Source organism: Lampris incognitus, chromosome 15, assembly GCF_029633865.1.
Source record: "Lampris incognitus isolate fLamInc1 chromosome 15, fLamInc1.hap2, whole genome shotgun sequence".
In the NCBI taxonomy this organism is placed as follows: Eukaryota; Metazoa; Chordata; class Actinopteri; order Lampriformes; family Lampridae; genus Lampris; species Lampris incognitus.
This window is the reverse complement of record NC_079225.1, coordinates 46,102,561-46,118,985: the sequence shown is the minus strand read 5'-3', so window position 1 is coordinate 46,118,985 and position 16,425 is coordinate 46,102,561. Positions and strand designations below refer to the sequence as shown.

The window sequence follows — 16,425 nt, the reverse complement described above, 5'->3', positions numbered from 1 at the left end:
CTGAACTCATCATTTATCTCCCTAGGGTCTAATGATATTCCGGATGATGTATGAATTTTGGGAATTTGATGTGATGATGAAACTTGACGCAACTTGTGTGCTAATAACTTACTGGCTTTGTCTCCCTGTTCATAGTAGGTGCTCCTAGACTTGACAAGCAGCTCAGTAACTTGATCTGTTAGCAAAGTGTCAAATTCTGCTTGCAAAGTTAAGCGCTCCTTATAAATATCTGGAGATGGTGAAACGGAATATGCGTTATCTAATTGGGCAATGCGGCGTGTTAGCATGGACAATTTATCTTTTTTAAGTTTGTTCTCATATGTGGTGTAGGAAATAATTTCACCTCTAAGATAAGCTTTCAAAGTTTCCCATAGGGTAGACGCAGAGATACCTGGGGTTCTATTTGTATCCATAAAAAAGTCAATTTGGGCCGAAGCAAAGTTAATAAAATTTTCGTTACTGAGTAATTGAGTGTTAAGCCGCCAAGGCGGTCTCTGATTATTAGCTGTTTGAAAGACTACTCCCATAGTGACAGGGGCATGGTCCGAAACCACAATTGGATTATATAAGCACGAAGATATGGAATGGAGAAGTCTATCATCTACAAGGAAGTAGTCTATGCGCGTAAAAGTGTGGTGTACCGAAGAGAAAAAAGAGTATGCCCTCCCAGATGGATTAAATGTTCTCCAAGGGTCTGAAACAGCGAAATCAGACATAAAGGTATGGACAACCCCAGCTGAGGTTGATGAAGTAGTAGATTTAGTGGAGGATCGATCTAAATGTGGGTCCAACCAGCAGTTAAAGTCACCGCCTATGATCAGCATATGGGAGGACATATCAGGGAGTGTGGAGAAAACCGATTTGAAAAAATCCCCATTGTCCCAATTAGGACCATAAACATTAACAAGAACCACCTTCGTATCGAATAACCTACCACTGACAATTACATATCTACCATTGGGATCAGCTATCACATTAGAACATGTAAAAGGTACTGATTTGTGAAGTAAGATAGCCACCCCTCTTGACCTACTCTGAAATGAGGAATGGAACACCTGACCCACCCATCTGCACCTAAGTATTGAGTGTTGTGGTACCTTGAGATGAGTTTCTTGGAGGAAGATAATGTGAGCTTTCAACTGATGGAGGTGGTGGAGAACCTTACTGCGTTTAACTGGGTTGTTAATGCCCCTACAATTCCAAGTGAGAAAATTAAAACCATTCCCTCCAGCAGGATGAGCTACGTCAGGCTGAGTCATGTCTTAACAGAGAGAGTACATGTTAAGGACAAGGCATAATGCAAATTAAATATTTTGGCTGGCCTCAATAGTGCAAATTCAAAAAACAAAAACAAGTGACAAAACACAAGAAAACAAAACACAAATACAGAAGGAAAAAAACCCTCCCACAAAATCCCTCTTGCCGAAGCATCTCCCCAACTGAGATGCAAGCAAACCCCTAAATACAAAAAACCTTTAGAGCAACGCATACCAACTTAGCTAGCTTACTCTTAGCTACCTGAGATTTGTGACCATTGAACTAGAATAAAGCAAATGTGCATAAGTCGGTCTCCAATAACATTAGGACCCGAGGAAAACTAACTCAGTTAAGAGAGGTACAAAATCTATAAAGTGGCAAAATTGAACTTCAACCATGTAAACAACCAAATACTGGCTGTGCAGGCAGCTCAGATCAAAACAAAATGAAATGAGAATGACACAAATAGTAGGCAGTAATGTAAGTGGAATAAAATATATCTCCACATTATATGTGAGTAGTCCGCTGTATACTCATCAACATGTATTGAAAATAAAAATAAAAAACCCACTACATTCAAGTGTCAACAATGAGCACTGCAAGGCTAGCTTCACTCTCCAACATGTACTGAAAATAAAAAAACAGCTGCGTTCAAATGTCAACAATGAGCACTGCAAGACCAACTTCACTAGCTAATCTGCCTACCAGCCAGCCCGCTAACTAGCCTGCTAACCAGACCAGCCAACTGATATTTTGAGCTACAGACCCGGCGGTGGCATGACAGCTTTTTTCACCCTGTTTTTGATGAAATCGGCCGCAACAGCCGGGTCCTCAAACCTGTGTGTGGAGCTGTCCGGCAGGGTCAGTCTCAGAACCGCAGGGTAGATGAGACCATATTTCACGCCGGGACAGGCGCGCAGCTGGCGCTTAACATCTCCGAAGCTAGCCCGCTTCTTGGCCACAGCCGTGGTGTTATGTAGTCCGGAAATATCGAGACTCTTCTGCCCTTGTAGAGGAGAGGAGACGCATCTCCAGATCTCTTCAGCATGTCGTTCCGGACGTGAAAGAAATGCACCCTGATGACAAATGGTCGCGGAGGTTCACCCTCCCGGGGTCGGCTCCGCAGGGTGCGATGTGCCCGGTCTAGCAGCGGCTTCTCATCCAGGCCGAGCAGCTCCTGAAGCAGCCCGGCTACGAATTCTGTCGGTCGCGGGCCCTCCACTCCCTCCGGTATTCCCAGAAGACGGATGTTGTTCCTCCGCATTCTACCTTCCAGGTCCTCGCATCTGTTGTCCAGGTATGTCACCCTAGTTGTTAGTGAGCCGACGTTCGCCTCTAGCTCGGTAATCCGAGTGCTGTGATCTGTAGCACTGCGCTCCAGCTCTGATAAAACGACTCCATGTGCGTCGAGTTTATTCTGGATCCTCTCGATAGATCTTTTAAGCTCGTCTTTGACCAGTATCATCTCTGATCTGAGAGTGGTAGCTGAAGTGTCAATCTTACCGAAAATATCGGTTTTGAGGGAGCCCATCATGGATTGTAGCATTTCCGCGGTCAGTACTGTCATGCTGTCAGCACTAGCTGTAGCACCCGATGTTGGGAGCGGATCAGATTCAGGAGAGGGCGCAGGCTTATTGCGGCCTGCTCTTGCAGACTCCGTTTTCGGTCGATTAGATGTCATTTCACCTTCAAAGTCCTCAAATATAGTGTGAATCGTTTAAAGGACTCTTTAGACGCTTGATCACCAAAGACATGCACGATTTAGCGAGATTAAATATATAAATTTGGTCACTAACTCAGGAGCAATAGAGAAACGTGTCCTACATCCTCGACGTCCCGGCCACGCCCCCCACCTTTCCACTTTTCATCCTGTTTATAGCTGCCCTCACTTTGTCGTTTCTCACTTTCTCCGACCAGAGTGGTTAATGATCTTCTACTGGCGATCGACTCTGATTCCACTTCTGTGCTTCTACTACTGGACCTCAGTGCAGCCTTTGACACCATTGATCACTGTATACTTTTGGATGGATTAAATTGTAATTTTGGTGTCTCATTTAAATCTGCTGCTGTGTTTATCCTGCTATGCTAACATCATTTGGTACCAAGCTCAGACCAACACTTACAGAATGGTATAGAGTTTAGGTGCTCTTAAAACTATTCATCCGTTATCCAAACCGCTTATCCTGCACTCAGGGTCGCGGGGATGCTGGAGCCTATCTCAGCAGTTATTGGGCGGCAGGCGGGGGAGACACCCTGGACACGCTGCCAGGCCATCATAGGGCTGACACACACACACACACACACACACATACACATTCATAGCTAGGGACAATTTAGTATGGCCAATTCACCTGACCTACATGTCTTTGGTCTGTGGGCGGAAACCGGCGCCCCCCGGAGGACACCCACGCAGACACGGGGAGAACATGCAAACTCCACACAGAGGACAACCTGGGTTGATCCCCAAGGTTGGACTACCCCGGGGCTCGAACCCAGGACCTTCTTGCTGTGAGGCAACTGCGCTAACCACTGCGCCACAATGCCGCCCCTCTTAAAACTAAACTATACTAAATTAACTATAAACTAAAGCAAACTGAGCTGATATGAAATAAGATGAACTAAAGCAACCCAAATTAAGCTAATACAAGATATTGTCAGTTAAAATTAACAACTAAACTAAACTGAACTACATGTAGATTGTGGGTGAGTGGGGGGAGGTCAGCTGTTGTGGGTGGGGTATGTGTGTGTGTGTGTGTGTGTGGAGGGGGGGGGCCCTCAGTCTGTTCAGCTGGTTCCAGCCAACAGAGACCAGAGGTTAAATATAGATCAGACTCCAACACCACTTTGGACTCTTCTGTCCGGCCACAGAAAGAGAGCGTGGAGCGGAACAGGGGCCCCTGTGACGAAGACTTTTCTCCTCCTCCTCCTCCTCCTCCTGAAGTCATCGGGGCATCCTGGGGTTGAACCAACAACTGATTTCTTTTACACGCTGATCTTGGAAGTGAAAGAGGAGCCAGGAGACTGTCATTCCTAATCTGTGCTCTCTCTCTCTCTCTCTCTCTCTCTCTCTCTCTCTCTCTCTCTCTCTCTCTCTCTCTCTCTCTCTCTCTCTCTCTCTCTCTCTCTCGTCTGCCCAGTGCGAGGAAGACTCGGTCAGGCTTGGGGAGAGGACTGCGCTCTGTGAATATGCTGTGGACTTTGAGAACATGTGATCTTATGGATAGACACACAAACGAATGAAAAGGGCTTGGAAATGAAAGAGAACTCTATCAGGAAAGAGGATATTTCCGGAAAACTTGTGGCGGTGATGCCGTTTGACCTGCCGAAGCAAATTCGGGCACACTGAAGTCGGCCGGGCTGTCGGAGAGAGACGGTGACCAGCGAGGAGATACCGGTCACGACTAGGGACTGCAGACGTCAGGTAAGGGAACACCACCATAACCGGTCTCTCCTCTCAAGCCGTAACCGACACCCACTGATATGAGAACAGAGTCGTGGTGAAAGGGACGTGGTCGATTGTAATTCCAAACCGTCACCGTGAGAGAAATATGGAGCTGTTAAAACAACTTCTCAGCAGGTGTGTCGCCGTCAGGTGAGCTGTGAAGTCATTAACTGTTTAACGTGTGGAGCGTTTTGGAGGTTTTCAGACCACCGCTTATTGTTGGAGGGTTTCTGTCCACCGATGCTTTGTCCGCAAGTCAAATCCCCCTCGTTTACTTTGCTCTCGTGTTTTGATGTCGTTATAAACTGTCCATAAGTATCCCTCCTCTTCGTCAGCTGCTGTTTAACTTCCTTCAGATGGCTCTTTAGCTTCAGTAGGTCAGTGAGATGTTTGGATTCGATGTGGGAGCACAGAGAACGTTAGCACATGTTGCTGGTCTTCGTAAGCCTTGTCGTGTGGCCAGAATCATTTCCTGAGGCTGGAATAACATGCTCGGTGTGCGTGTCCAGTATGGCTCAGTCTGAAATGTCACTTCAAACCAACTTCAATTCTCAGTCATTTCTTCCAATAATGTGTAATTTCATGTGTTAAGAGCTGAAAAGTGCTTTGTGACACGCCTCTGCGTTGACAGCCAACTCTTAATCAGTCACATTTAAACGGACCTGACAAGTACGACAAGAAATGCTTCGCTGTGTATTTGTTCCATAAATGAAGGGAGATTTTTGATTCCGTGGTATGATATAGCTTTCCTGGAAGGAAGGGGTACACCCAACTGACATTATGGGTATTGATACTGACTCATGAATGAACCAGTGTGAGATACATGCACGCATGCACACACACACACACACACACACACACACACACACACACACACACACACACACGCACACACAATGACTCAGTGAAGTATGAGACATAGCCAGTAAAAGCTTGTTTCAGGAAACCGTACATTAACAGACATTAATTTAATAGATTTTTTTTACAAGACTACTTAAGTGCTCTCCCTCTGTCTGTCTGGGTGAGCTGCAGGATTCAGACAGAGATGGGTGCAGAGATAATATCCATGATGACGTTATTCATAAGAGGCTGTTTTATGGCTGCCAGTCTGCATTGCACCCTACCCCAGTGCTCATCCCCGCGGTTGGTGGGTCCACGGGGTGAGGAGTGTGTCCGTTTTGGGAACCTCAGAACTGCATCTCTGCTCTTCGCAGATGATGTGGTTTTGTTGACTTCGTCAGAACGCGACCTCCAGCGCACACTGGGGCGGTTTGCAGCTGAGTGTGAAATAGGCGGGATGAGAGTCAGCACCTCCAAGTCTGAGGCCGTGGTTCTCTACTGGAAAATGGTGGATTGCTCCCTCCAGGTTGGGGATGAGTTGTTGCCTCAAGTGAAGGAGTTCAAGTATCTCAGGGTCTTGTTCACGAGTGAGGGTAGGATGGAGCGGGAGATTGACAGGAGGATTGGTGCAGCATCAGCAGTAATGTGGATGTTGTACCGGACCGTTGTTGTGAAGAAGGAGCTGAGCAGGAAGGCAAAGCTCTCAATTTACCAGTCAGTCTTCGTTCCAACCCTCACCTATGGTCATGAGCTTTGGGTAGTGACCGAAAGGGTGATACAAGCGGCTGAAATGAGTTTCTTCTGTAGGGGGTCTGGGCTCAGCCTTAGAGATAGGGTTAGGAGCTCAGACATCCGGAGGGAGCTCGGAGTAGAGCCGCTGCTCCTTCGCATCAAAAGGAGCCAGTTGAGGTGGTTCAGGCATCTGATCAGGATGCCTCCTGGGCACCTTCCTTTGGAGGTTTTCCGGGCACGACCAAACTGGGAGGAGACCCCGGGGTAGACCCAGAACTCGCTGGAGGGACTACATGTCCAATCTGGCCTGGGAACTCCTTGGGATCCCCCAGGAGGAGCTGGAGGGCGTTGCTGGGGAGAGGGATGTCTGGAGTGCCCTACTTAGCTTGCTGCCACCGCGACCCGACCCCGGAGAAGCGGCTGATGATGAGATGAGATGAGATGTTTTATGGCCTTTATTTAACCTACTATGTTTCTGTCTAAACATTAGAGAGTGCAGCATCTAGTCGGAAGGTTGTCAGTGTGAAACTCTTGGTTTGGTGGGAGAAGTGCCCTTGAGCACATTATTTAGGACAGTTGGCTGTTTGAAGTCAAAAGACTGTCAGAAAAGATGTGGAAGGGAAAAGAAAGTGACAAGTGGACTTTTTTTTAATGGAAAACTGCCATTGAGGTCCCCTTGAGCAAGGCACCAAGTGGACCTGCTCATTGTAAAACAGCAGCAGTTTTACAACCCAGCTAGTCCAACTGATAACATGATGAACATTTACAATGAGCTGATTTCAATCACAGCATCATACAGAGATGGATGGATGGATGGATGGATGGATGGATGCATAGATAGATAGATAGATAGATAGATAGATAGATAGATAGATAGATAGATAGATAGATAGATAGATAGATAGATAGATAGATAGATAGATAGATAGATAGATAGATGCAAAACCAAACATGAATGATCACTTATAGTTGGCTCTCAGTATTGTGAACATCAACACCTACATCTGACAAGACTGATATTTTGAAAATCCTCCCAAATACCAATTTCTAATGTGAAATGGATATCATCTTTTCTATCTAACAAAACTAAAACTGTCATAAACCCTTGTTTTTGACAGTTTTAGTTTTGTCTCAAAACAGAAGTGGGTCGGGCAGGATGGGGTGGGGAGAGAGACGGGTCACCACCGTTTGCAGGATGCCGTATTTCAGATCTGTGCCAGCACAACATGTGAGCCTGGTGGTACTTCATGCAACACATTAGCTGCTTATGATGCTGAAAGCCAACTTCATTTAAGTTCATTGCTATTAATAGCTGTGCGTGTGTGTGACTGGATGGAAAGCTCAGAATGAAGAACACAATAACATTTGCATTACGACGCAGTCAAAAGGAGTATCCACTAATGTCTGTAAGAGGACACTGTTCCAGTTTGTACCTACGAATATGAACATCGTTATCCAGTACACATGCAGACTTTGCTGTGTCTTGCTCAGATGACGTTTTTTCAGGATGTGTTTTGGCAGTGTAACATCTCTAAAGCACGCTGCCGTCTGCCTGCCACCTGCAACATGACCGACATGACCAAACCCTCTGTGTTCTGCAACATGACCAGCATGACCAAACCCTCTGTGTTCTGCAACATGACCAAATCCTCTGAGTTCTGCAACATGACCAAATCCTCTGTGTTCTGCAACATGACCGACATGACCAAACCCTCTGTGTTCTGCAACATGACCAAATCCTCTGTGTTCTGCAACATGACCAACATGACCAAACCCTCTGTGTTCTGCAACATGACCAACATGACCAAACCCTCTGTGTTCTGCAACATGACCAAACCTTGTGTGTTCTGCAACATGACCGACATGACCAAACCCTCTGTGTTCTGCAACATGACCAAATCCTCTGTGTTCTGCAACATGACCAGCATGACCAAACCCTCTGTGTTCTGCAACATGACCAAACCTTGTGTGTTCTGCAACATGACCCAACCTTGTGTGTTCTGCAACATGACCAAACCTTGTGTGTTCTGCAACATGACCAAACCTTGTGTGTTCTGCAACATGACCAAACCTTGTGTGTTCTGCAACATGACCAAACGCTCTGTGTTCTGCAACATGACCAAACCTTGTGTGTTCTGCAACATGACCAAATCCTCTGTGTTCTGCAACATGACCCAACCTTGTGTGTTCTGCAACATGACCAAACCTTGTGTGTTCTGCAACATGACCAAACCTTGTGTGTTCTGCAACATGACCAAACCTTGTGTGTTCTGCAACATGACCAAACCTTGTGTGTTCTGCAACATGACCAAACCCTCTGTGTTCTGCAACATGACCAAACCTTGTTTGTTCTGCAACATGACCAAACCTTGTGTGTTCTGCAACATGACCAAACCTTGTGTGTTCTGCAACATGACCAAAGCTTGTGTGTTCTGCAACATGACCAAACCCTCTGTGTTCTGCAACATGACCAACATGACCAAACCCTCTGTGTTCTGCAACATGACCAATATGACCAAACCCTCTGTGTTCTGCAACATGACCAAACCCTGTGTTCTGCAACATGACCAACATGACCAAACCCTCTGTGTTCTGCAACATGACCAACATGACCAAACCCTCTGTGTTCTGCAACATGACCAACATGACCAAACCTTCTGTGTTCTGCAACATGACCAACATGACCAAACCCTCTGTGTTCTGCAACATGACCAACATGACCAAACCCTCTGTGTTCTCCAACATGACCAAACCCTCTGTGTTCTGCAACATGACCAACATGACCAAACCCTCTGTGTTCTCCAACATGACCAACATGACCAAACCCTCTGTGTTCTGCAACATGACCAACATGACCAAACCCTCTGTGTTCTCCAACATGACCAACATGACCAACATGACCAAACCCTCTGTGTTCTGCAACATGACCAACATGACCAAACCCTCTGTGTTCTGCAGCATGACCAACATGACCAAACCCTCTGTGTTCTGCAACATGACCAACATGACCAAACCCTCTGTGTTCTGCAACATGACCAACATGACCAAACCCTCTGTGTTCTCCAACATGACCAAACCCTCTGTGTTCTGCAACATGACCAACATGACCAAACCCTCTGTGTTCTCCAACATGACCAAACCCTGTGTTCTGCAACAGGACCAAATCCTCTGTGTTCTGCAACATGACCAACATGACCAAACCCTCTGTGTTCTGCAACATGACCAACATGACCAAACCCTCTGTGTTCTGCAACATGACCAACATGACCAAACCCTCTGTGTTCTCCAACATGACCAAACCCTGTGTTCTGCAACATGACCAAACCCTCTGTGTTCTGCAACATGACCGACATGACCAAACCCTCTGTGTTCTGCAACATGACCAACATGACCAAACCCTCTGTGTTCTGCAACATGACCAACATGACCAAACCCTCTGTGTTCTGCAACATGACCAACATGACCAAACCCTCTGTGTTCTCCAACATGACCAAACCCTGTGTTCTGCAACATGACCAAACCCTCTGTGTTCTGCAACATGACCGACATGACCAAACCCTCTGTGTTCTGCAACATGACCAAATCCTCTGTGTTCTGCAACATGACCAACATGACCAAACCCTCTGTGTTCTCCAACATGACCAACATGACCAAACCTTCTGTGTTCTGCAACATGACCGACATGACCAAACCTTGTGTGTTCTGCAACATGACCGACATGACCAAACCCTCTGTGTTCTCCAACATGACCAAACCCTGTGTTCTGCAACATCACCTGCATGACCAAACCTTGTGTGTTCTGCAACATGACCAACATGACCAAACCTTGTGTGTTCTGCAACATGACCAACATGACCAAACCCTCTGTGTTCTGCAACATGACCAACATGACCAAACCCTTTGTTCTGCAAAATGACCAAACCCGGTGTTCTGCAACATCACCTGCATGACCAAACCTTGTGTGTTCTGCAACATCACCGACATGACCAAACCTTGTGTGTTCTGCAACATGACCAACATGACCAAACCCTCTGTGTTCTCCAACATGACCAAACCCTCTATGTTCTGCAACATGAGCGACATGACCAAACCCTCTATGTTCTGCAACATGACCAACATGACCAAACCCTCTGTGTTCTGCAACAAGACCAAACCCTGTGTCCTGTGTTCTGTGTTCTGTGGGGAAGCTGCTGTCTGACAGATGACAGCAAACACGCCTTTCCCTCCAGGAAACCCTGTTTCCATCACACATGTTGTTGATACCATAAAAGGACCGTCTTTGTGGAAACTTTGTCTGTGACTATGTTGTACTGGGACGGATCCATGAAGTGGAATATTTTGAGTTTATGGCCAAAACACTGCTTTTCTCTTAAAAAAGATGACAGATTAAGCACCATGAAAAAAGCAAGCTATCAGTTCTGTATTGTTTGAATATCTGCAGTGTCAGCTGGTCTGGGCTTTTTACCTCTTACATAAAGGGGCAACATGGAATATTTTGGCTTTCTTGAAACATAACATGAATACCAAATACCATAATATGATGAGTTAATATAATGTGACAAGTTAATATTATCAACTAGTGGTTAGTTAGTGGTTACCGCGGTTGCCTCACAGCAAGAAGGTCCTGGGTTCGAGCCCCGGGGTAGTCCAACCTTGGGGGTCATCCCGGGTCATCCTCTGTGTGCAGTTTGCATGTTCTCCCCATGTCTACGTGGGTTTTCTCCGGGGGCTCCGGTTTCCTCCCACAGTCCAAAGACATGTAGGTCAGGTGACTCCCCGTACTAGATTGTACCTAGGTAGGAGTGTGTGTGTGTGTGTGTGTGTGTGTGTGTGTGTGTGTGTGTGTGTGTGTGCGCGCCCTGTGATGGCCTGGCGACCTGTCCAGGGTGTCTCCCCACCTGCCGCCCAATGACTGCTTGGATAGGCTCCAGCATCCCTGCGACCCTGAGAGCAGGATAAGCGGCTTGGATAATGGATGGATGGATAGTAGTTAATATCATAATATGTCTGGCTAATGCCCTCTGACCACAGGGCATCAGGGTGGCGTGGCAGTCTATTCCGTTGCCTACCAACACGAGGATCGCCAGTTCGAATCTCCGTGTTACTGCCGGCTTGGTCGGGCGTCCCTACAGACACAATTGGCCGTGTCTGCGGGTGGGACGCCGGGTGTTGGTATGTGTCGTGGTCGCTACACTAGCGCCTCCTCTGGTTGGTCAGGGCGCCTGTTCGGAGGGGGGGAGGGAACTGGGGGGAATAGCGTGATCCTCCCACACGCTACGTCCCCCTGGTGAAACTCCTCACTGTCAGGTGAAAAGAAGCGGCTGGTGACTCCACATGTATGGGAGGAGGCATGTGGTAGTCTGCAGCCCTCCTGGATCAGCAGAGGGGGTGGAGCAGAGACCGGGACGGCTCAGAAAAGTGGGGTGATTGGCCGGATACAATTGGGGAGAAAAAAAAGGGGGGGAATCCCCCCTCAAAAAAGAATGCTGTGTAAGGGTAGTCGGCTATGTCATGAATGGCGCTGTGGCCTTTCTGTGAGCCGATGACCTCTAGATGACCTCAGTGTGACCTCTATATGACCTCTATATGACCACCACACCATCCTACCAAACATCCCCGCATGTTAACGCTCGGGCTTTTGTGACGGTCACATCATTTCCCGTTCGTGCGGCTCTGTGACCGCCGCTCATCTTCCCTGGGTCCAAAACAGGAAGACTGAGGGAGTGGTACGATACGGAAATTAGAGATCCCCACTAAACACACATGATGGTCGCCAAACAGAGGAAAAAACAGACACGCTCACACACGGAGACACAGACACACCGTTATTAACGGTCATGAAGTGTCATTCCTCCCTCCGTCAGTTCACCGCGGTGTCAACATGTCTTCCAAAAACCAAGTGATAAGACACCAAAGCATGACATCATTCTGCTAAACCAGCTCGGTAATCTCTGAGTGTGTGTGTGTCTGTGTGTGTGTGTGGGTGTGTGTGTGTGTAAATGTGGGGAGGGGTGTGTTTACCCTTGTTTTCAGTGTCATAACAACAGCTGCTGTTCCCATGGCAACAAAACAGACACCACGGAGACGAACTCCATTTTGATTGGGTCCATTCATTTCATCCATTGACGGCATGCAGAACAACAGATGACGTCATGATGGATGACAGGGAATATCGGCAATGTCCAGGAAACATCAGGAACGCTGTCATACTTGGGAATGAATGTCAGCCTGCTGTTGAAGAAGTGTCCAGTCGCCCTGGATACCCCATCAGCTCAGTACTTGAGGTGTAACTAGAATCCGAAAAACTTTGTCATTTCATTTCAATGAAACATGGTTTCCCACAGCAGGGCAACACAAAGACAAAAGCACATCCACAAACTACAAGAACGCACATATCCAAACTAACACATATATCCAAACTAACACACATATCTAAACTAACAAAGAAAAAAAATCACTGTCCAGGAGAACGAACACCAGCCAGGATGACTGTCGGAACTGCCGGTCTGCATGGGCTAGCAGTTAGCTTAGCCTGCCCCGCTTCCACGTCCTGTCGGACCGCCCTCGGCATTTCCTCTTCGGGTGCAGCTGCAGTCAGGGCTGTGGTGCTTGGGCCCAACGGACGCAGCAGACCAAGCTCCCTCAGCCGAACCAGCGTCATCTCTCCCAGCCAGACACCCTCGACACACCTCCCTCCCTGCACTCCACACGACCACACCAAAACACAGTCAAGGCCAGGCGAGGCCGCCGCCAGACCGCCCCCGGTGTGATCGGAACCACCGGTCTGTATGGGCTAGCAGTTAGCTTAGCCTGCCCCGCTTCCGTGTCCTGTCAGACCGCCCTCGGCGTCACCTCTTCAGGCACAGCTCCAAACAGGGTCGTGGTCCATGGGCCCACAGGACGCAGCAGACCAAGCAGTCCCAGCCGATCCGGCGCCAGCTCCATCAGCCATCAAACCAAGACAAATTTAGATGCAGACGTTTAAAAAGTTAAAGAAAGAACATAGTAATATTATTTTTCACAATTAGTGTGCCAAGGTTTCAAACTTGTTCTTTGACCTGACACCACTGTTTCGGACTGTTCCCTCAAAACAAGAAGTTCGTACTTTCTCATGGCGTTCATGTCCGTTTCCTTCCTCCGTCCAAACACAAGCAGACTGGACGAATCTGAGACTCGTCCGTATGTGTGACAGACGGTCTCGAGCGCTGCTTGATCGTGAGCTGGGTCAAGCGAATGTGGACAATGAATGAATGAATGAACAAACGAGTAAATGGATGAGTGAGGAACCAGATCTTTCACCTTCATGAAACCTGGTCTTTCCGTATCATGGATAATGGAGGTTTTCCGAATATTTTGCATTCTCGCAGCGAGCTTGGCTTGGATGTAAATGCTGACTGAAGTCGAGTCGTTTTCTTTGTTTAACTTTGTACCATAAGATACCACTACTGCTATTAACCACTGCTGCTATTAACCACTACTGCTATTAACCACTACTGCTGTTAACCACTACTGCTATTAACCACTACTGCTATTAACCCCTACTGCTATTAACCCCTGCTGCTATTAACCACTGCTGCTATTAACCACTACTGCTATTAACCCCTACTGCTATTAACCACTACTGCTATTAACCACTGCTGCTATTAACTACTGCTGCTATTAACCACTGCTGCTATTAACCACTGCTGCTATTAACCACTGCTGCTATTAACTACTGCTGCTATTAACCACTGCTGCTATTAACCACTACTGCTATTAACCACTGCTGCTATTAACTACTGCTGCTATTAACCACTGCTGCTATTAACCACTGCTGCTATTAACCACTGCTGCTATTAACCACTACTGCTATTAACCACTGCTGCTATTAACTACTGCTGCTATTAACCACTGCTGCTATTAACCACTGCTGCTATTAACCACTACTGCTATTAACCACTGCTGCTATTAACCACTGCTGCTATTAACCACTGCTGCTATTAACCACTACTGCTATTAACCACTGCTGCTATTAACCACTACTGCTATTAACCACTACTGCTATTAACCACTGCTGCTATTAACCACTGCTGCTATTAACCACTGCTGCTATTAACCACTACTGCTATTAACCACTGCTGCTATTAACCACTGCTGCTATTAACCACTACTGCTATTAACCCCTGCTGCTATTAACCACTACTGCTATTAACCACTGCTGCTATTAACCACTACTGCTATTAACCCCTGCTGCTATTAACCACTACTGCTATTAACCACTGCTGCTATTAACCACTGCTGCTATTAACCCCTGCTGCTATTAACCACTACTGCTATTAACCACTGCTGCTATTAATCACTGCTGCTATTAACCACTACTGCTATTAACCACTGCTGCTATTAACCACTACTGCTATTAACCACTGCTGCTATTAACCACTACTGCTATTAACCACCGCTGCTATTAACCACTGCTGCTATTAACCACTGCTGCTATTAACCACTACTGCTATTAACCACTGCTGCTATTAACCACTGCTGCTATTAACCACTACTGCTATTAACCACTACTGCTATTAACCACTGCTGCTATTACCTACTACAGAGCTGAGGGGCTGCTACAGAGAAGGTCCATCTCCACCTTCCTTTTTTTTTTGGATTTTTCGCCCTTTTTCTCCCCAATTGTACCCGGCCAATTAGCCCACTCTTCCGAGCCGTCCCGGTCGCTGCTCCACCCCCTCTGCTGCTCCGGGAAGGGCTGCAGACTACCACATGCCTCCTCCCATACATGTGGAGTCACCAGCTGCTTCTTTTCACCTGACAGTGAGGAGTTTCACCAGGGGGATGTAGCACGTGGGAGGATCACGCTATTCCCCCCAGTTACCCCTCCCCCCTGAACAGGCGCCCCGACCAACCAGAGGAGGCACTAGTGCAGCGACCAGGACACATACCCACATCCGGCTTCCCACCCGAAGACACAGTCAGTTGTGTCTGGAGGGACACCAGACCAAGCCGGAGGTAACACGGGGATTCGAACCGGCGATCCCCGTGTTGGTAGGCAACAGAATAGACCACCGCACTACCTGGATGCCCCCACATGGCACCTTTAACTACCTGCTTAATGTCACCCCAGTTCTACATGTTAGTATCAGGGGGGGGTACAGTCATGTGATATCTGGGCACACATTACATCCAGATATCGCGTCATGTCACATGATGTGGATTTAAGGTGGATTTAAGGTGGACATATGGTGATCTGAGATTAGATGTGCTGTGGGATTGTGGTTCTGGTAATACGATGATATAATGGGAGGCAGCACGGTGGCCCAGCGATCAGCACTGTTGCCTCACAGCAAGAAGGTCCTGAGTTCGAACCCCAGGCCGTCCCAGGTCCTCTCTGTGTGCAGTCTGCATGTTCTCCCCGTGTCTGCGTGGGTTTCCTCTGCGTGCTCCGGTTTCCTCCCACAGTCCAAAGACATGTATGTTGGGGTTAATACTCCTGCCTGTGCCCCTGAGCCAGGCGGTGGAAAGAAGAACCGCAGTGTGTTTCATCATACAAGTTAAATGTTGTCGTATCCTCGTCCTCCAGGCTGCAGGACGGCACGAGAGACCGTGACTCATGGCCGTCTCTGCCTGCTGGGTCATCACATCCACTTACTGTCTCTCCTTCCTCTCCGCCTCACATATTTATCTCCTCCTCTTCGCTTTTCACTTCCTCCCTCTCTCTTATTTCCGTTCACCTCTCTCGCTCTTTCACTCGCTCATGTTTTACCTCTTTCTCTTGCTCTCTCCTCTTCCTCACCTCTGTCTCCTCGTTCCCTTTTCCTATCTCTCTCTCTTTCTCTGCTTTTTATATTTACCTGTCTCTTCTCTCTTCCTCTTTCTCATTTCCTTTTCATCTCTCTCCCGTTCCCTCCCTCTGCCTCACCTCTAGCTGTTGTTTTTTCTCTCTCTTCCTTTCTCATTTCTTTCTACTTCGACTCGACCCATTTCATTCCCCCTTCCCGCTCTTTAACACTCACTGACACACACACACACACATGTCCCTCCTCCCCTCGCGTTGGCTAGGGTTATAAAGGAAGTGACATCATGCTCGTTCCGTCAGACAGATGTGTGTGTGTGTGGTTGTGACATCAGCGTTGTGGAGGACTCGCTGCTGATTAGACCTCTCACAC

At 47.5% G+C, this 16,425-nt stretch overlaps 1 protein-coding gene across 2 annotated transcripts in view; it reads left to right on the top strand.

The window, feature by feature from the left end:
• Positions 1 to 16,425, top strand: part of LOC130125561 (filamin-A-interacting protein 1) — a 102,590-nt gene that overhangs the window by 37,564 nt on the left and 48,601 nt on the right. For both annotated transcript variants that reach the window (XM_056295161.1, XM_056295162.1), the window contains exon 2: positions 4,395 to 4,678. The gene's annotated coding sequence lies outside the window, so the exon portion shown is untranslated. The remainder of the gene's footprint in view (positions 1 to 4,394; positions 4,679 to 16,425) is intronic.